Source organism: Macaca nemestrina, chromosome 1 (assembly GCF_043159975.1).
Source record: "Macaca nemestrina isolate mMacNem1 chromosome 1, mMacNem.hap1, whole genome shotgun sequence".
NCBI lineage: Eukaryota > Metazoa > Chordata > Mammalia > Primates > Cercopithecidae > Macaca > Macaca nemestrina.
In genome coordinates this window covers 56,912,692-56,935,357 of record NC_092125.1, presented here as the reverse complement: position 1 = coordinate 56,935,357, position 22,666 = coordinate 56,912,692, and the positions used below count along the sequence as shown (strand labels likewise).

The 22,666-nt window shown below is 34.4% G+C and overlaps 1 protein-coding gene across 1 annotated transcript in view; it reads left to right on the top strand.

Moving 5' to 3' along the window:
- Positions 1 to 22,666, top strand: part of LOC139358111 (uncharacterized) — a 63,653-nt gene that overhangs the window by 15,771 nt on the left and 25,216 nt on the right. The window contains exon 1 of the mRNA XM_071077676.1: positions 1 to 22,666. This exon is cut by the window's left edge and continues 15,771 nt beyond it; it is cut by the window's right edge and continues 25,216 nt beyond it. The gene's annotated coding sequence lies outside the window, so the exon portion shown is untranslated.

Sequence of the window (22,666 nt, the reverse complement as noted above, 5' to 3'; positions counted from 1 at the left end):
AGAGAGGTTGCTTGTAAATTAAGCCCCAAAGGAATAACTTTAAAAGTGTAACACAATTACATCATGTATTTGCTAGAAACTAGGTGTGTTTTAGATGGATTAGTGGTAGTGGGAAGGGGTCCTTTCAGGATTGTAGGTAATAAATTCAAAAAGATTGTTTAAATGAAATCATAGTTTTCCACAGTTACCTAATAACATCAAATGTGATTTACCTTTATCTCTGATAGACTGTCATCAACAATGTGGTACTCTTTGAAAATTTAAGCCATTCATTTTTCTGTACATATGTAAATACAAAAAAAAAAAAAGCAGCCCAACAGTGCAAATTTGAAAATGTGAATGGAGGAAAACTTTCTTACTGTGAAGTAACTTTCTCACTTATCTGTCTATCTAACTTTCAAGTATGTTTTTTGGAGGAGAAAATGTAAAGACTATGAGTAGTTTCAAGTTGTTATAATATCTGTATTATTGCTACACATGTAATAAAGAACATCCTTATGTTGGTAGAAACACAAAGTAATCCCCAGATTAAGTCTTTTGTTTTTTCTTTCCTCAATTATGATTTCAATGAATCAAGTAGTCACGTGATCCTATTGTTCAAAGAATATGCTGATCTATAAATATTTTTTATAAAGAAAAAAGTACTGTGAATTGTTAACAAAATGCTGGAGTTTTGCCTATTCGTTCTTTTAAACGTAGCACAGAGAAAATATTAATTAAGCCCTCTAGATTCATTCTCTTTGATTAAGGAAAATAAAAAATAGAAACTACAAAGTTACAGAATCTCAGGACTATAAGAGATTTCTTATCAGAGTCCAAAATCAATGCATATATTCTTTCGATAATCCAAACATGTCATAATGGTGTATGTTTGAGCTAAAGTATTTCATTTTTATATTATTTATCAAGAAAAAATATTTAACTATAATGGAGTCTTGACTTTTGGCTGAGAATACTTTCTCAGCTCACAGGTCACCCATGGAGAGAAAACAGTAACCTGCTGGTTACATTAGGGAAGGTTTAGAGACCTTCTTGCATATTCAAGTCTATTTGGATTATTCGTTCTTAAAAGATAAATTTGTATAAAGACAACTGTGGTGACGTAAACAATCCATGTAATGTGTACAGAACTCAGGATCAAAAATTTTATAAATTTTCATAGTATCCTAATATAGCATTTTATGTAATTAAATTAGAGTCATGAGAAATAACCTTTTAATATTCAGCTTTGTATTTAAAACTTCTCAAATTCTGTCAATTGATTAAAAAACTTCTATGTAGTATAGAAACCCAGAAACATAGTGCAACTAGTTTTATATCATACATTATTTTTAAAAGTTCACACAGGTCTTACTTGGTAATACATTTTTTGTTCACGGTTTTCCTCTCTCTTCCACCATTTTAATTACTCAAACGTTTTTTGACTACAAAGTCAGTGCTTACTAAAAGCTCACAGGAAATAAAATAGTATTATATACATTGTTTCACACAGATTGATGTAAAAAACATTTGGTATCCTGTTGATTGAAAGAACAGATGCTTGTATAATTTATGAAGCCAGTAATACGTCCACAATATCCTCCCAAAATAGTAAGGTATTCTAATAACATAGTGGGGAATGCAGTCAAATAATTTGGGAGATTCCAATTTGTAGACTGTATTTTGAATGGAGCAAAAAAAACTTGAAAGATATTATCAATATCCTAAAAATACAATTATAACCACTCATTTTCCAAAGTAATACAATAATAAAATAACATTTTAATGATTCACATAAAAAATTAAAAAGCCTAGCATGTGTTTTCATTGATTGTACATTTCATGTTGCACTCACTGGCAAATTTTAATAATTTGTTTAAACAAGGGGGACTACTTCTTTTCATAACAAATATCCATCATGTCAATTGTCCCAGAAAAAAAAATTCCCCCCAAATGCTTACTTTCTTTCTAACACACATATCACTCTTACTTTTCAAATATTAATTTAGTATTAATAATAACATAATAACAGAAGTTGTGTTACTGATATGGTAATGCTTATGTGGGATTAATTTTAAGTTATTCTGAATATCAGTTAACACATCTGTACTTTCTAAACTGAATGATTAATCAACTATCAGTACAAATTCTTGGATCGAGGGCACTATATTTCTTTGCTAAAAATAAACACTGCTCACTAGGGCATTGGCACAGTTTGTGGAAGTCATGGGGTTATACTATTACACGATGGATTCTCGTTATGAAAAAAATAACATGGCTTCAACTGTGATTTGAATTTTTCATTACATTCATTTCACTCCAAACTTCACATCATCATTGTGCTTTTTTCTATAAAAATGAGATTTTTTTCTATGTTTTTTTGTAAATTGATTATGTAAATAACTTATTGTTTATAAAGGATTACTTTTGATAGCTCAATATAATTTATCTGTACTTTAAGTCCAAGGATTTTGAAAAAAAAAATTAGTTACATATATTTCCTTTTTTTCTCTTTCTCTTTCTCTGTTTTCTTTCATTTTCTCTGTTTCTCTCTCTCTCTTTATTTTTATTTTTTGCTTCAGAAAAAAGTCGAAATTTCAGAGCAAATAAACATTGAAATAACTTTCCAGTAAACAAACCTCAAAATATTAAAAAATATGAAGATTGAAAATTTTCAAAAGTACAACAAAATTTAAAAACTGGTCTGATTCTATGTAGATAGCCAGTGGCATACTGATTTGATTTAACATAATTTATAGCATAAGCTCAAGAATAAGAAACTATTTTGAAAAGTTAACGGTAATAATTATCCTGAATACACTATAGTCTTCATAGTTTGCACTGATGTTGACGATTAAGACGGGGTGCATTAGGTTAATCAAGGGTTCCTAACTTTAGGAGAGTTTAAGATTAATTATAACTTTCAAGTAGACATCAATCCTCTTTAGAGCTACTTGTCTTGGAAGAGCTCTCCCTGTCTGTCAGTCATTACCACCTACCAGGTAAGAAAGCCACACAACGGAGTGCTGTACCTTACTGGGAATGTTATTGTGTCATTAATTTAAAAAAAAAAAAAAAATATATATATATATATATATATATATATGTTTTAAGGCTAATAGAATTTTTTTAAGCAGTGGGAAAACAGTTGGTTTTGAAGGAAGAAGCATTAGAATCTAAGGAGACCCTGATTTAATCTGATCCCCTTACATAATGGTATCCCTTTTAAAATATCTGTCATAAAGGATTATTCAGAAATATATTGAAGCACTGTATATGAGAATGGTTTTATTATCTAGATTTTATTCAGAAAACCAGATCTCATAGAGGTTATACAATGAAGCCAGTGACTGGGAGGTCTTGGGTTCATTGACTCAGTTATATTGCTGTTTCCTTAGTTATGATATTATGCTACCCAATAAACTACACCTTTACATTGCTGCAATTGACATGCATAGAAAAACTTTATGCATACAGACATAGTGTGTATGTATATACTCTACTGAACAAAATAGTTTAAACTAGCATATAGTAAGAAGTGATTAATTTGAGAAAAGTAAAATACACAAAATATATCAATATTTATCAATAATATTAATAATATCAACAATCAATGGGAGATTATTAAAATGATATTAATGTTGGAATTACAATGATTCTTTTTAATTTTCTTATTACGTTAAACTCTGAATATTTGAGTTTGTATGCAGTTTTTAAACAAACAACACACAAACATTTATATCTGTAAACACTTATAAAAACAAACCAAAAAGATGAGTAGACTGTAAATCTCTAAATCTTTCCAGAGTTTAAAGCTGCTTTAAAAATTTTCACTGTTGTCTGGGTGCGGTGGCTCATGCCTGTAATCCCAGTACTTTGGGAGGCCGAGGTGGGCTGATCACGAGATCAGGAGATCAAGACCATTTTGGCCAACATGGTGAAAACCCGTCTCTACTAACAACACAAAAAAATTAGCCAGGCATGGCAGTGCACGCCTGTAGTCCCAGCTACTCGGGAGACTGAGGCAGGAGGATTGCTTGAACCCCAGAGGCAGAGGCTGCAGTGAGCCAAGATCGTGCCATTGCACTCCAGCCTGGCGACAGAGCGAGACTCCGTCTCAAAAAATAAAATAAAATAAAAGTTTCAGTGGTCAGTATGTGTCAATTGGTTGGATTTTACTATGGAAAACATTTTTAAGTCACTCAAAGTCTATTTTGTAAGAGGCACAATGTGGGTTTCTTATATGTAAATACAGTTAATATGTATGTTAAAAATAAACCAATTAATTTTTTTCAGTTACTGATAACTTTATCAAATAGTGCAAAGGTTATGGTGGAAATTCGTCCCTTCTTGAAAGGAAATTAATAAGACATTTTACAAAGTGAGTAATGTGGAATTACTCCCACAGTTTTTTGGGATGGAAAACCAGAAACTTTTCAGGCTCTTTGCCGTTATCAGGAGTAAGGGCTGTCATTAATTACAAAACTATTGGAAATATAATTATAGTCCTCTGTGGGGTGCTAGTATTTTGATAGTAAAAGATAATCTCATTGGAGCCAAGCTTTGGCATGGCTCGCCCTGATTTTCCTTCTTTCTCATTGGAGAACCATGTCCAAGTTCCCAACTTTGCTCTCCATGACATTTAGTCAGTTTCTGACCTCTTTCATGCTTTTGCTTTTTCTATTGAAGCAACCAGAAGGCCCCATAATTACAATTATAATTACCCAGAATGAGCATTTCTGTGGTAAGCACTTTAACTGCATAACTGGGAAGGCAATAGTGCCAGTGCTGAAGCATTTATTGAGATTTTATATCCTGATCAGAGGAAGAAATCTAAGAAAATGGAGACAGACATGAGAAAGGGATCTTGGGACCCCAAAATGCCAGTTAAGCGGAAATTTTATTTATGATGAGTTTCAGAGATAGCTTTATCTCCGGAGAAGGAGGAGGAAACAGCAATGGCATTTTTTTAATGCAATATTTTTCACTTCTTTTGTTTTGAATAGATTCACTTTCATGACATAAAATAAAACTGACTAAACTATTAATCTATTTATGCATACATGCTGCTCCTCAGATTTTAAAACTAAGTAAAACTAAGGATAAAACGTGCATGACAGCAAAGACTCAGTCTCTTTCATTTGTCCAGATCAATGCCCACGTGCCCAATTTAGGTCAAGGCATCAGGCGGAGGAAAGGACTGGAGACTGACATTGAGATGCTCTATTTCACACACTTGCCCTCTGGAAGGACTGGCAGAGGCAGTCACTTAAATTAAATACAGATCATCAAACAAGATATATAATCTATTCCTAAAACAGACAACTTCAGCATCCCAAATCCCTATGGCTTTTTACTGAGGCGCATTGCACTACTTTTTTATGTTCCTCTGTCAATTCATGTTAGGGTTTGCTTTGTTTAAATGTGGTTGGTATTTTATGTATTTCGTGACCCTCTTGCACAAAGCAAAAAAAAATTGCTTTGGTTTATTTATGACCTACTAACCTTAAGCAAAACTGAAATACTTAATGTTCCCACAAGCCTAGGGATGAGAAATGAAAGCTACAATAAATTTGGCTTGGATGCAAATTGGATTGGTTTTATCCTACCCACACAACCCTCCAAAATTAGGAAGAAGGGGATAAGAGAGTATTTATGCATAAATGACCTATTGCTTGTGGCTCTTTTCATTCAAGGAGAACTATGCAAGAATGCATATTGCTACCACCAACTTAGAATTCCGGAATTACGAACAATGTGTTCTAAAAATTTGCCAGTACCATTACATCTTAATATTTTAAAGATAAATGATTTATAGGTAAGAATTAAGTTGTGAAAATAAAGATAGAAAAGATATAGGATTGGAAGGAACAAGACAGTAATTGCAAGACCACACGAGTGAGCAGAAAACTAAATTGAACCAACAAGTGGAACAATTTTTCTGTATTAGACAAAATAATTTAGAATATAGAGCCTAAAGTTTACTATCTTCTCTGACACTAGATTAATTGGAAGCAAGAACACAGAGATCCTATTTTCCACTGTGAATGATTTAAACTGTTAAGACATAAGGTTTTATCTTCAACAAACTATGACTATGGTTAGCCCAAGGAAAGAAAAAATAATCACTTTATTTATCATTGCTATTTTATGTGTAAATAACAAGTCATTTAATGTAACTTCTATAGTTTCAAGTAAATCATTATAAGATTTTTAAGAATTTTAATGTTAAATCAATTATAGCTAAGATTTTTAGTCTAAGAATATAACAACTTTAGGATTAAGTTAATTGTATTCTTCCAAAGACTTCTAGGATAATATTTTGGAAAACAAAAGATAACATAATTATGCATTGTAATTATTTGTAACTGACCTAGAGCTTTGTTTACTGGTAGGCCAAATGCATTTTGTGTTAAGGGAAAATACACAGTGTAGAGTCTTTAATCACAACATCCCTATTATACAAACTTTGGTAGATGTAGCAAGAGATGAATAGGCATGATTGAAAACAGTTGTATATTGACCTGACACTAGTACCACAATAGGCAGGCAACAGAACAGGAGTGATATGCTTTCACTCTTAATTGATAATGCAAACAAATGAGTCCTCAGTCCCATGATAATATTCTTTGCAGCAGCAACACAGATATGCCTACTGATAAAGCATTCTTCTAGGGTTTTATTCTGTGGGAGAAATTTGCTTCTTTCAAAAGAATTAAACAATGAAAAATTCAGATACATCACTGTTTCATATTCTATGACTATTTGTCAATTCAAAACTTACTACCAGTTGATCACTAGTCCCTGTTTCTCTCAAAAACTATCTGTTAAAGTTTTCATGTGAACGATTTGTCCAAAAGGTTAAACTATTATTGGCTTTAAAATATTCTAAGTGACTGAAATGTAAGAATGTGTAAAAATTTGGGATACATATTTCACTAACATTTCGAGAGTAATTGCCTTGACTTGAATAGACCATGATCACCTTCAAAGTAGCATTCCAAATTATTGTGGGTTGTCACTCCTACAGATAATTACTCTATAACCATATTAGATGCAAGTTAAATGGATGAAATAATGACTTTCTATTCTGGTTTTGATACATCCAAGGTGACTTTTGTTTTAATTGATGGTAGAAAATTATTGAAAATGGTTCTAAAAATAAATTCAGTAGAGTTCATAATAATTTTAAAATAAGCATTAATGATAAAAGTCTTAGAAAATAAGACTGTGAAAAGAATCCCTCACCCATCTACCCATAAAGAGATGTTAAGGGATGTTAGATGTTATTTAAAATAATTGGAAATAAATGGTTTCGTAGCATACATAGATTATATTTACCTTTCACTGTATTAATGAAATATTTGTGCCATAAGCTAAGGAAAATGAATTGAGCTGGTTTCTTCATTTATAATTTGTTCAGTATTTTCTAAATAAGATTATTCTTAGTAAATTACACTAATTTTAAAACCTTATTTTAGAATAAAATATAGTAAATATATAATGTAAATATAAATGATATCATCAATGCTAATTTACTTTGAGGAAATCTAAGGTAATTCTGTTTAATTTTTGTATAAACTATATACATAATGCTTGCCCATTATAAGCGTAACGATATTTAAATCATAAGATATTGTTTGGATTTTATGCCCCAACGTACTTTGAATAACAAATTCTCCCTGTCTTTAACAGTGAGATAATTCCATCTCTGGAACTAAGCCAATATAGGCCATTTTTTAGCTTAATGAAACTGACCCTTTTCTCTCCTACAATGTGATGTGGAGGTTTGCCAAACTCTTCGTTGGAAGAACCACGCTTCTTATTTGTCTTCTTCTGTATTCTTTTGAAAAGGCATAAAAATTCATAAAATATATGACTAAAGGTACTGTTGTTTCTGTCTCCCATCCCCTTCAGATACTTACAGATACTGTAAAGTGAGCAGAATTCTGAGTTTTGAGGTTGCTTCAGTGAACATTCAACGCTGTCGGTGAGTTTGGAATTAAAATCAAAACCATCGACCGTTGATTGTACCCTATGGCTAACCATCATCTACTCCATGGCACTCAGAATTCATTGAAGACAGGAAACCAAAGGTGGACACACCAGGACTTTCTCTTCCCTGTGCAGAGATTATTTTTTAAAAGGTCACAATCAACATTCATTGCTGTCGGTGGGTTGAACTGTGTAGACAAGCTCACTGAACAATGAATGCAACTGTGGCCCCGCTTTTTGCTGTCACAATCAACAGATATTCCATCTTTGAAAGATGTGTTCAGAGTAGTACTATTGTTCTTTAAGTTTTCAAATCCGTCAGCATCTTCTGTTTCATTTGTTCAATTTATATCATGTGATGGGATTTCAGTGAAAAAAGGCACAGGTTTAAACAAGAATAAAACTTCTCTACCTTTTGTATGCTATAAACACAGCATGTTTTAGAAAAGGCAAAACTATTTTGTCCATCCAACGTATAGTATCATCATCTAGGTTAGCTCACCTTCCTACTGTTGTAGTGTGAGTGAAAAGAAGACATGAAGATGGACGTCAGCACCCATGCCATTGACAGCAACAACACTTACAAATATGTGTTCTTTACAACTTTTGTTAGGTGTTCTGGTCAAAGTGGGATAGAAACACCAGATAAGTTTAGCTTTCTGCTTCTCTGGGTGAGGATTTGCTCATATAATTCTGCCTCTTGCTATGTAACATGCTAAAGAAGAAGAAAATAATATATACATAACTATATAACTATCAGAACACTTATGACAGTCATATAGTAGATTGATTCTCCCAATTCAGTTTCCACTTTAAATTAAAACGTTACCCACTTACTTTGTGCATGAACTGTGTGGTTAGACTTACAGTCATGGCCCATTAATTGCCTCATGTTTACTCATCTGACTTTTCAAGTAAAAACCCATGCATATCATGGTTTTTCTTAAGTGGTTTGCCTCTGCATTTTTATATAGGACATTTGTCATTAAATTTGATCACAGCAGTTTTAAGTTTACCATTTGTAATGATAATAATTATATAGCAAACTAAAATGCTTTCTTGAGTGTCTATGTTTGGAGTACCTGGATGGCTTCAATGTTCATTTTTTTAAAAAATTGTCAAATACACTATCCTTTCTTTTCCTTGATCTTTTAAATCTCATTTGCCTTTAACTCCCATTGCTGAAACCCATCTCTGGGACCCAGCTCTAGACCTCATCATAACCTTAAAGTATTTTACCACATCTGATATCTAATATTCCACTCTGTCTGTCACGTCTTACCATTCTAGTTTCTCATTCTCTTATCACCAAGGCAACTGTCCTTTCAATATCAGTGTTGCTGAAAAATAAAATCACATCATCATATGGACACTTTAATACACATAGTCAGGGGCCTCCAAATGCCTCAGTCCCTCAACTCTGACCTAGCTTTTCTTCTACTCCACTCCCTCGTGCTTAGCCTAAATGTTTACCTCTTTCCTCAACTGCTCCTTTCCACGATTCCACTCTCAACAGATGAACTGACTTCTGTTTTCATTGAGAAGCTTGAGTCCATGTGATTATTCCCTCTACTTCCTTGTTTATAGCCTATGAATGCGTAGGATTCTGCCCTGAGTTCTCTCATGTGAGCCTCCTGCCTTGCTCAGGACATCTCTTCCCCTATGATATCCCCCTTCTCTCTCACCATCTGGCTCCATTTCACATGTGACAGACAACGTTCAGTTTTCTCTCTTCTCAAATAGAAAACAAAGGAATTTTGAGAAAAACATTCTCCATACTTTCTTTATCCGCAAGTTACTTACCCCACTTCTTTTCTTCTTTTTAAAAGCTAAGATTTTAGAAATAGTATGTAGTAGCCTGCAGCACTGTCTTTATTTGTTTACTCCCCATTTCACCTCAATTATATATAATTCAGCATCTTCTACCATTTCTCTCTCCCACTTGTGCGTAACATCATTGTAATGACACTGCTTTTCACCAAAACACCAGCGAGCTCCATATTGCCAAATACAAATCAAACTTTTCTGCCAATTATCCTACTCGAACTCCCCTTGAGGCCGAACACCGCTACCACTTCTTCCTAAACTCCAGTCCCCATTCACTTGTGTGATCCCACTCTCATTTGGATTTCTGTCTTTATTACAGTAATGTCATATTTATTTATTATTAAGAAGCTCTTCATCTGCTTAAACTCCCAATGCCAGTATCCTTCTGAGACCCATCCTTAACTTTCTGGCTTTTTTCTCTTCTCTCGTCTCACAATCTTTGAAGGAATCTCAGGCACGTGAATGATGTTTACATCTGCTCAGATGCTGCGGATACCCAAGTCTTTATCTCCAGCTTACATATCCCAAACCTACATATCTGTCTTCTGCTCTTCTCATAGACCCAAGCCCATTCATGACTACAGATAACTTATCATCTTTTTCCCAAGGGATAATACCCTTGATCTACTTAGCAACCAAAGCCATAAATCTCGATTCATTTCATGTTCCTGAACCTTGCTTCCTCTCCTTTTCTAAACATGTAATCGCACAGTCCTGAAGATGTTTACCTTTTATCCTGCTAATATTTCAATTATTATGTATAACCTTAGTCCAGAAATGCACCCTTATTACTTGGACTATTCCAATAGTCTCCTAACTCCCACCATCAGCCAGCCATCTGTTCAATATTTTCTTCAAGGCGTTTTTAAAAAGTGATTTTAAAAACTTAATCTTATTGTGAAACCCTTTAACGCACCTGGAATAAAATATTTGATAGATGGATAGTTCTGGTGGGAAAAGTGTTGTGAATATTAGCTAAATGAGAAAAAATAGTATCTTGGACTTCATACAAGTTCTCAAGCTTAATTTAAGTATATTAAGGAATTAAATGTAATTTTTGAAAATTTTCTAAAATAAACATAGTCGAAGATTTAATATCCTTGAAATGGTGAAGAACATTTTCAATTTTAACACAAATGAGGCAAAAAGAAAAGAAAAGACAAAAGAATGGGTGGCTTTGACTGCATTGAACTTCAAACTAAAACGTGTCAAAAATAACCACATAATGAAAAGGCAGATAGCCAAATGAAAATGAATATGAACAATAAGAAAGAAAAAAGATTAATAAACTTAATATATAACATTTTTAATATACAAAAAGCAGTAAGAAAAAATTAGCAATTAAAGAGACAAATGAACAGTGGACATGAATAGAGCGGTCAGAGATGTAAAGCAAATGAGACATACATGATGCCAAATTCTGCTTTACTTACGAAAATTCAAATTAAAAACCATGAGAAGTAATATTTCTTTAGTAAAGCTAACTGATGAAGAAAATTTAGTGATGGTAACATGAATGTTCTCATACTATACTATATTGTCTTTGGTTTCTGCTGAAATTTCTGGGCTTGATTTTTCCATTTCCATTAGTTTCTTTTTGGAACATGGAAACACACCCTTCCAGCTATGGCAAATTAGATCAGAAGTACACACCTGTGCCAAAGGGACTCCATCCATTCATTTGACTGAAACTTTTATGTTTTCATTCTTACGAATTTGAATTAAAATAAACATAAATCCTTCAGGAGTAGAAGGTGTGTACAAAATGTATAATTCCATGAAGATTTGGAATAGATTAACATTTTACTTCTCTTATATGTAAAAAAAAAAAGTAAATAAAAGATGCAAGGTGGTCAGTGAAGAGCAGTTACAAGAAATAGACATGAGATTTTTGCAGTTCCCTGAGAGATGGATGAAAAAGCTTTAGTCCAAAAAGCTCCAGGTTCAGAAACCATTTTCGCAGCCATCTTTGCTCTGCTTTTTTTTTTCTTGATGACTGTTTTAGGAGTCTATAATAATTTTAATGGCTTAAAATAAGTCCTATTTTATTTAGCTAAGAATGGTTTGTGTTCTTTGCCTTCAGAACATATACAATGCTTATGAGAGCATGATCTGATTTAAATGTTATGGAAACAATTTTATCAATAATTTAACAATGCTTGTACACTTTTAATCAATAATGTATTTCTAGAATTCCCATTTACCTATGTATTTATTTTTAATAGACTAATACTAATTATCTATGTTTATGGGATACAATGTGAATTGCTTTTGCTTTTTTGTTTTTTGTTTTGAGACTGAGTTTCATGCCTGTCTCCCAAGCTGGAGTGCAATGGCGCAATCTCAGCTCACTGCAACCTCCGCCTTCAGGGTTCAAGTGATTCTTCTACCTCAGCCTCCCAAGTAGCTGAGATTACAGGTGCATGCCACCACACTTGGCTAATTTTTGTATTTTTAGTAGAGACGGTGTTTCGCCACATTGGCCAGGCTGGTCTCGAACTCCACAACGTGATGTTTCAATCTATAAATATAATGCAGAAAAATTACATCAAGGTAATTAACATATCTACCACCTCAAGAATTTATCATTTTTTGATGGTGAGAATGTTAACAATCTGTTCTTTTTGGCAATTTTGAAATATACAACACATTATTATTAACTGTGGTCTCCATGCGATATGATAGGATCACTAAAACTTATTCCTCTAGTCTAAGTAAAGCTTTGTAAACTTTTTTTTTTTTTTTTTTTTTTTTTTTGAGACGGAGTCTCGCTCTGCCGCCCAGGCTGGAGTGCAGTGGCCGGATCTCAGCTCACTGCAAGCTCCACCTCCCGGGTTCCCGCCATTCTCCTGCCTCAGCCTCCCCAGTAGCTGGGACTACAGGCGCCCGCCACCTCGCCCGGCTAGTTTTTTGTATTTTTTTAGTAGAGACGGGGTTTCACCATGTTAGCCAGGATGGTCTCGATCTCCCGACCTCGTGATCCGCCCGTCTCGGCCTCCCAAAGTGCTGGGATTACAGGCTTGAGCCACCGCGCCCGGCCTGTAAACTTTAATAAACGTCTCTACTATCACTGTTTCTCTCACAGTCTCCCAACCTCCAGTAACCACATTTTTATTCTCTGTTTTTATTAAATTAAACTGTTTAGATTCCACATGTAAATGAGATCGTACAGTATTTATCTTTCTGTGCCTCCCTTATTTCGCTTAGCATAATGTCCTCCAGTTTCATATATGTTGTCAGGAATAGCAGAATTTCCTGCCTTTTTAGATGAATAATTTTTCATTATGTATGCCACATTTATTTTAATCCATTCATCTATTGAGCACTTAAGTTGCTTCCATATCTTAGTTATTGGGAATGAAGTTGGAGAGAACACGAGATTGTAGATGTCTCTTTGTTGTACCAATTTTCAATTCCTTCGAATACATACCCAAAAGTGAGATTGCTGGATCATATGGTAATTCTCTTATTATTATTTTGAGGAACTTCTATACTATTTTCCAAAATGGCTATACTAATTATTTACATTCCCATCAACAGTATACAAGGGCTCTCTTTTTCTCCACATCCTCACCAACACTTCTCATTTGTTTTTTTGATAATGGTTATTCTAACAGGTGTGACAAGATATCTTAATGTAGCTTACACTTGCATTTACCTTATGACAAAAGGTGTTGAGGCCGGGAGCGCTGGCTCACGCCTGTAATCCCAGCACTTTGGGAAGCCGAGGCGGGCAGATCACGAGGTCAAGAGATCGCGACCATCCTGGCCAACATGGTGAAACCCCGTCTCTAGCAAAAATACAAAAATTAGCTGGGTGTGGTGGTACATGCCTGTGGTCCCAGCTACTCTGGAGGCTGAGGCAGGAGAATCACTTGAACCCAGGCAGCAGAGGTTGCAGTGAGCTGAGATCGCACCACTGTAGTCCAATCTAATGATAGAGCAAGACTCTGTCAAAAAAAAAAAAAAAAAAAGATGTGTATGTTGACCATTTGTATATCTTCTTTTGGTAAATGTTTGCTCAGATCCTTTATCCATTTTTTAATTATGTTTTTTTCTTTTCTTGCTATTGAGTTGTTTAAATTTGAATGCCTTATAGATTATGGATCTTAACTCATTACCAGATATATAGTTTGGAAATCTTCTCTTCCAGTCCATGGAAGAGAATATCCAATGTTATGGAGATTTTTCTCTATGTTTTCTTCTAAAAGTTCTAGTTTCAGGTCTCATATTTAAAGTTCTTTATCCATTTTGAGTTGATGGGAGTGTGTGGCATGAGATAAGGGTCCAATTTTATTCTTCTGCAAGTGGCTATCCAGTTTTCCCAACACCATTCATTGAAGTAATTGTCTTTCCCCCATTGTGTGTTCTTGGCACCTTTGTCAACAATCAGTTGACCATAAGCAGTTGGGTTTATTACTGGGCTTTCTTATTTCTTTGGTTGATGTGTCTGTTTTATGCCAGTACAATGCTGTTTTGATTGCAATGGTTTTATGAAATCTTTTGAAATTAGGACGTGTGATGTTTTAAAATGTATTTATGTATGTATGTATGTATGAAGAGATTCAAAGCAGCATTATTTTTAAAAATTTAATAATAGCAAGCTAAATGTTCAAAAATGAGGAGTAGGACAATGAATTATGACATATCATATGGAAAATAATAACAACTATATTTTAATTAAAAATCTTGCTTATATTTAAGTATAAATTTTTCAGAACTCAGACAGAGGGTTAAATTCCAGCTTACTAGAAGAGTAATCATGGGGAAATTAATTTTCCTAAGCTTGAATTTGTTCAACTGTATAATTTGTATAATATTCCCTACCTGAACATTGTTGCTTTAAGGATAAATGAAATAATTCACATGATGACTTTAGCACAGTGCCTGACATTTAGTAAATATTTAGTAGTTAGTAGTAGACTCTCTCCCTGTGTATGATCATAGCCCAATAAATAACAAATTATTATTTTTCTTTAACTCCTAGTGCTGGAATTTTGACCATTTTCTATCATATTCATTATATCTTCTACATTTCTGAGATAAAAAATGTGTTACTTATACTCTTTTAGATAATGGTAAGCCACTAAATGATTTTATTTTAAAAATATCTTTATTATTAAATTCCAAATGTATTTGTTTATTGAACTAAAAGCCTTCCAAAGTGCTAGAACTCTAATACATACTAGTCACAGGGCACTGATGATAGCATTTAAAATTATTAAATGTTATAAAGCATGCATTTATTTAAACATAAACAACACACACAGAGAGAAAGATACAATGCTTTATAAAAGTGCTTTATTTAACTTTATTCTCATTCTAAATCTGAAGATAAACTCAGGTCCAAAATTTTAAGGTAAATAAACATAAGTAAGAATGAGTTAGTTTGAAAGATTAAGTCAGTTATGTACTCTTATCTTTTATATTTCCTCTGAAGGAATTTGAGTGCTTGACAGTTAAATGATGTAAAGTTCACTGATGAAAATTCCATTTAATATTATACTTTTCATGTACATTGACTTGAATTCACAATGTAAAAAAATTAAAATGTTTAATTGACTATTCATTTGGCTTTGAATAGTGCTCTTGATTTTTTGTAACATACATAGGCCATTATTACATGAAATTAATAATATGATTATTATTTCTGTAACTTTATCAGTCCAAACTTTATCAGTTTTTGAATGAAAGATAAGAAGAATCAAGTCATAACTCATGTGGTAGGATGTGCTTTTAAGTAATATTGGGCAGTCATTGTCCAATGGTGGCATCAAGATATCTTAAGAAAGGTATATAAAAAATTAAAATGTATTTCAAATATTTAAAGGAATTATTATAAGTGGTATCTTTTATCAATAATCTTTCTTTTCCAGATAGTTTGAAAAGAAGAGAGAAGTCTAATTTTCATTGGTGATTTCCTTTCAAGACCAGTCATTACCAAATTTGTTTAGTTAAAAATTTCTCTTGATTTTGGTCTAGATTTTATCTGTTTGAGATTTTATTTTAAAGTTTTCTCCCTTTTTATGTTTTGTTTTAAGCTGACAACATATACCTCTTTACTATTTTAAAAGACTCTAAATATTGGTTCAAAAAAAAATACAACACAAGTTGTTCTTCACTTTTTATTTGCTTATTTATTTATTTTTGAGACAGACTCTCACTCTGTTGCCCAGGCTGGAGAGCAATGGTGCAATCTCAGCTCACTGCAACCTCCGCCTCCTGGGTTCAAGTGATTCTCCTGCCTCAGTCTCCTGAGTGAGTAGCTGGGATTACAAGCATGTGTCACGACACCGGCTAATTTTGTCTTTTTAGTAGAGACGGGGTTTCACTGTGTTGGCCAGGCTGGTCTCGAAGTCCTGACCTCAGGTGATCCACCTATCTCAACCTTCCAAAGTGCTAGGATTACAGGCTTGAGCCACCATGCCTGGCCTATTCTTCACTTTTGATCAATTTGCAAAATAAAGTTAAATAGGATTATTATTTACTTTATTGAATTCACACAACGATATGGCTACATGGTTTCCTTTAATCCTCATAAGAACCATTTGAGAAAGGAAATACTGTTTTAAAGATGGGCACAAGATAATAATAATATGCCTGATGCCACAGAACTGATAGAGTGATGGCTCTAAGCTATGCTATCTACTTTACATTCAAATTTTGAGAATTTAGCTTGTAGTGAATGACTATTTCTAAGGAAAGAAGAATAATGTATTCCTTTAAAAACAATAGCTAAGCTTGACTTCTTTTTCACCGGGATTTAGGGCATTATAAACATGTGATCCAAGAACAAAGTTTATACCCTCGAACTACATATTTGGAAACATGACATGCCAATTCAAGTGATCTAAGTCCTGGTTTTCCTTATTAATAATAGAAAGAAATTTCTATAAGTCAGAGGGTTTACCTGGTTTGTTTGCTGCTCTAAGCCTGGCACCAACAACAATGTCAAACATACAACAGGAGCTCAATAAATATTAGTTGAATGAATCAGTCAAGAATGTATCTACTCATAAAGCATGTAATCCAATGCTTTAGGTCCAATGCTGTGAGTCAAAGTTGAGTTGTGGGTGTCTCAGAAAACTACATCAAAACATGGCGTTTATTTATAGTGGAGTCATAGCATTTACTTATATATTTACCATATGCGAATTTACCAACTGTATTTCTTCCTAAGAAATAATTAACGGCAAGACAAACCATCATTGAATGAAGTAGTGAAAGAAGAAAAGGAAATAAAGAAGAAAGAGAGAGAGAAAGAGAGAAAGAGAGAAAGAAAGAAAGAAAGAAAGAAAGAAAGAAAGAAAGAAAGAAAGAAAGAAAGAAAAAAAGAAATCCTCACCATTATAATCATAAAATGCCTTGAATCATAAGACACATCTTAGTTTCAGAGATGTTAAAATGTGAAAGACACTTCTTAGAGTAAATGTCGTACAGTTTTTACCCTCAGAATGTCACCATTGATGGGTTGCCTTGTTTACACTAAACAAGGAATACACTTAAATCTGAAAAGGTAATAAAAGGAAGAAAAAAATATGGAAAGATTTTGGAAATAATTTTAACTTTCTCTTTACCATTTTGTGGAAATGAAATGAATTGTTTGAACTTTACAACTATTTTAAGGACATTCAAGGGTTATTTTAGTTGTATGTGATTTTTATCCTATATACTGATCTTAAAATCCAACTTTCTCCTTGACATTCATGTCAGAATAACTTCTAGGTAAAATGGATTTTTCTTCATTTCTAATAATCTAAATTATAGCTAGTTAGAAGGAGTAGCATTTATGTTGCAGACATATTTGTGTTTTTCCAAATTATTTCTTCTACTTTACTCGTTGCTATCACAATTGAATACAATTTTAAATGGTTTTAATCACATTTTCACATCCACTCATTCTTCCTGCTCCTTCTAAGAAAGCTGATTGTGAATATGCTGAGCTGCTTAAACAGCCCCTCACCATGTAAATATTCCTGAAAAATCAACACCACTAGTAGGAATAAAAGATTTCTCTGTGTTCACTGCCTGAGTCTCCCTAAGCCATGGACAGACAGCTTGGACCCATGGACATAAAGCCTTAGCTAGTGGCGCCAAATCCCACAAAGTCATTTTTAAGATGCCTGGGTTATGCTATCAATCCTCTTACCTTAGGCAACCCCCTCCTGCTGGTTAAGTGCTAACACATGCTTTACAACTGCAGGAAGGGATATGGTTTACAGATTAAAATTAGATGCAGAATTAAATTGCTTGAACACAGCAAAATAGAAGGGTAGTGGGTGGGGTGGAGAAGACAATTTGAGCATGCCAGTACTCACACACACTTAATTCCAAGACTTGGATTTCCATGAATTTCGATTAGAATTCTTAGGTTCAGGTTCTGCGTTCATTCCTGAGAGTCATTTTTAGAGCAGTAAACATAGACTCTGTCAAAATATATGCAGCCCTATGAAAATGCATGTTCAAATTATAGACTTTACAGCCATGAGAGATTGCTGAGTTAAATACCAGAGCTCCTTTAGAAAGCCAAGCAGAGTAATTTAATGACTACTAATGACATTGGTAACTTTTCAGGCTACTATAATAAGAGTAATCAGATCTCAGGCTTCAGGATGTAACATGATCACCTGTGCTTTTCAGAAAAGAATTTCTGTACACATCGACAATATTGTACAGCTGGCCAAGCACATTATTGGTAACGTCAGAAGAAAGGGGAGGACAGATAGCCTTTCTCTAAATCATTAAATCCCTTTACAACTGGTAAGCACATACTAATATAGCAATTAAGATAGATTCATCTATATTTTGTAAAAAATATCAGCCATTGCCTGAAAACCTAAGAACTAAACAACTAGAAAAGAAAGAAAGAACTTCGTAACATGTTCTTTCCTGGTTTTTAATATGAAGTTATGAAATAAAAATTTATTCATTCAACAAATATGTGCTGGGCGGCCATTTATTTAATGGAATGTTGCTAAGTGTTGGGGGAGATACCATGGTAAGCACAGACATACTTACTACTTTCTGAAAGCTTGAAGTCTAGTGGCAGAGAAGGATATCAATCACACAGTTATGTAAACAGAGGGCTCTTAAGTAAAGGCCTACAGAATAAAAGGAACTGGGAAAAGTTACAGAGTTTTACGTGCTAGACAGGGAAATTCTTAGTAATGTTGTAAATCAGAATTGAAAAGGAGCTCTCTGAATAAGCTAAATGAGTCCAAGGTCTATACATGGTTGGATAAAACAAATGTTACACTTTATTGATTGGTAAAGAATCTTCACTTAGATCCAGTAAATTTTTGGTGTACTCAGGTTATTCAAAGTTCATAGTCTTTGGGCCAGGCCTGGTGGCTCATGCCTGTAATCCCAGCATTTTGGGAGGCCAAGTAGGGTGGATCACCTGAAATCAGGAGTTTGAGACCAGTCTGGCCAATATGATGAAACCCAGTCTGAGAGGCAGGAGAATCGCTGGAATCTGGGAGGCAGAGGCTGCGGTGAGCCAAGATCATGCCACTGCACTCTAGCCTAGGTGACAGAGTGAAACTCAGTGTAAAAAATGAAACAAAACAAACAAACAAAAAAGTTCATGGTCTTCTGTGAGCTTCAACTGGTTAGAACTAGTTGTGATTAATTTAGTTTTGAGATCTCCTAGTCAAGTGCTGCGTTAGTGGAAAATTTTCAACTTAATAGATGTAAATGATAATTGGTGGAGAAGTTGGGAGCATGGATTGAGGATAAGGAGATGAAGAACATCCCAGGCAGAGAAAATAATATGTGTAGGCACTCAATATTGGAAGAAGAAATGCAGTTCAAGGAAAGCATAGAGACTCATATAATTCGGCTGGAACAGAGCCTCCAAGGAGGCTGCTGTTACCTGATGCTAAGGAGGTCTATTTCAAGGCCACACAAAAATGAGTAAGCCATGTTAATACTTATTCTAATGTCTCAAGGGCAATAGGAATCCAGCGAAGTGTCCTTAAACAAGTGATAGGAGCAAAGGTTGAAAGGTAGAGGATGATCTGGTTTATGTTTCAAAAAAAAAAAATCACTATGGGACAATGTTAATATTGAACTAACAGGGTTTACTTGTTAAGCTGCTTATATGCCATTTAGGAGGCAATTATTATTGCCCAGAAAAGAGATGGTGGAATTCAAAACTGATGATTCCAATGAATCTGGGTGATTTCAACAATGAAAGAGAGTGAGAGTGTCAAGGGAGATTATGATTAAGGTGCTCACATATCAAACTGCACAATAATTCATAAACATAATAACATAATATTTAACCCTTGAGCCAAAGCTTTTCTGTCTTAGAGATTGTGATTGGCAACCTCTAAGATAGACCCCAATGATCCTCATCTCCTAATATTTGTGCTTTTCTGAAATTCCCTCCCTTCGACTGTAGGCTGGATCTAGAATGCAGCAGAGATAATGGGGGCACTTCCAAGATTAGGTAACAAAAAAAAAATAGTTGTTTCTATCTTGGTTGTTCTCTTTTGCTTACCCTTGATAACTCTCTGTGACGACAACCAGCGGCTGTGTCATGAAGCAGACTTTTGTAGGGACCCATATGGCAAGGGATGGAGGCCAGCCAACAGCCATGTCAGTGAGCTAGCAAGCAGATCCTCCCCTACTCAAATCTTGAAATGACTGAAACTTGGACCAAAATCTTGATTACAAGCCTTATGAGAGACCCTGAGCCAAGAGAAGCCCAGCCTAGTCACATCACATTCCTGACCCATAAACATGGTGAGGTAAGAAGCCTTTGTTCTTTTAAACTGCTAAATTCAGGGTGATTTGTTACACAGCAATAGATGACTGACTCTGAGAGGTTGCCGACTAAGCAAAGATTTTGCCCCCTTTTTTTTTTGCCACTGTCACTATGTATTTTTAAATGTCCAGATGCATCTCTTTACTCTTTTTTCACTACTTTATTCCTTTTCACTTTCCTTATTAAATTATTTATTAAAATGCTATTTTACAGCAATCAGTGTACAGATAGATATAATAGAACGTTTAAATGATTTCAGCTTCAATGGTTTAGAAATGGATAAAGAGAAAAGAATTGAGATAAAAAGTCTTTGTAAAGGTATCTGCTTCTGTAAATTTGGCATGTTTAAAGAATGGATAAGCTTAAAGTACAATATATTTATCTTCTCTGTTTCATTCATTTTCAGTAAAAACTCTGGTTATATTAAGTAAAAGTAACTGCCTTTAAGGGTACAGTGGTTCATACCTGTAATTCCAGCACTTTGGGAGGCCAAGGCGGGTGAATCATCTGTGCTCAGGAGTATGAGACCAGCCTGGCCAACATGGTGAAACTGCATCTCTGCTAAAATTACAAAAACTATCTGGGTGTGGTATCACATGCCTGTAATCCCAGCTACTAGGGAGGCTGAGTCACGAGAATAGTTTGAACCCAGGAGACAAAGGTTGCAGTGAGTCAAGATGGCACCACTGCACTCCAGCCTGAGCAACAGAGTGAGACTCTGCTCCCCACCCCCGACCCCCGCGACCACACACACACACACACACACACACGTAACTCCTTTCAGATTATCGTTGTGATTATATAATGATAGGAGAAAGGCTTTTGATGTATCTCATGCATGGTATTTGGCTGCTACTAAATAAGAACGAACAGTGGCTATATAGAAGATACAAAATTATGTCCATGAAAACTTTGCACCCTGGATACAGCAGAGCCTCAGTCTTCAGAATTCCCTCCCCATTTCTACCTTCCCCAAAGTATTTCTGAAGGGTCCCAGGAGATTTTCCAAACCCAGTCAACCTTCACACTGCACAAGCCACTTTATTCCACTTGTCTTTTCTTTTGAATTATAACTAGTCCTATTCAGTATCACTGTTCTTTTGGCTGCATGTAATCACACCCAGCCGGCACTGCTTTCTCCTGCTGACAGAGCAATCTCACTGGGTAACAGCAACATGGCTGCCAAGTTCTGCCATTTCTGGGTTCACTCACTCCCCTGGAGTGCTGATTCAAACTGCCAGAGCTTCACCGTGTAGACAATTAGGAATTTCTTTCATTTTTCGATTGAACACTCTGGCAAAATGGTACCAAAGAATTACATTTTCCCCCAATATCATATAAAGCTTTAACAGAGGGATTCTATTTATGTAGGAAATCAAGCATAAATCCATAAGGTGGAACGAACAGACCCATCTACAGGCCAAGCACCTTGCAAAATTGAAATCTGCACCTCATTTTGACTTAGGTTTCATGATTGGGCTTAACCCAAATTCATTTTGTTTTTGCTTTCTTAGATGAAGCTGCCTGCAAGGAAGTTTATCACTTCTTCATACAATAGATTCCTGGGAAAACTTGGCCAGAATCATCTAAATCACAGCAAAGGCAACTACTTGACCTCTAACTCCAAAGTAAAATAATAAATAATAATATATATATAATAGTAATAATATATATTAGTAATAACAGTAAAATAATAATAAAAGTAAAATAATAAAAGCAGAACTCCAAAGTAGAATAATCTTCTGTCTATGCTTTATTGCTTCCTGCTAAGAACAGCAACAAGAACAACACCACAAATTTTTAAATGTCTCATGATTTCACAGAAAAAACACAAAATTTAAAAATTGAGAAGCATGTGTCAGCCCAGTCTTACCATGAACCATTTGTCTGATGCAAGTCAGACTGATACTCTTCCAGAATTGTATATGACAATTAATTTTCTTATTTCCAAATGAAGTCTCTGGAAGAGTTGATCTCTAAGCTTTCTTGCAACTCACGATCTCTACAATTGAATTAAGAAAAAAATTGGCAAAATTATATAGGAAAAATTACATAAATGTTAGTTAAAAACTTTGTTTTCCATTTGCTTTATTG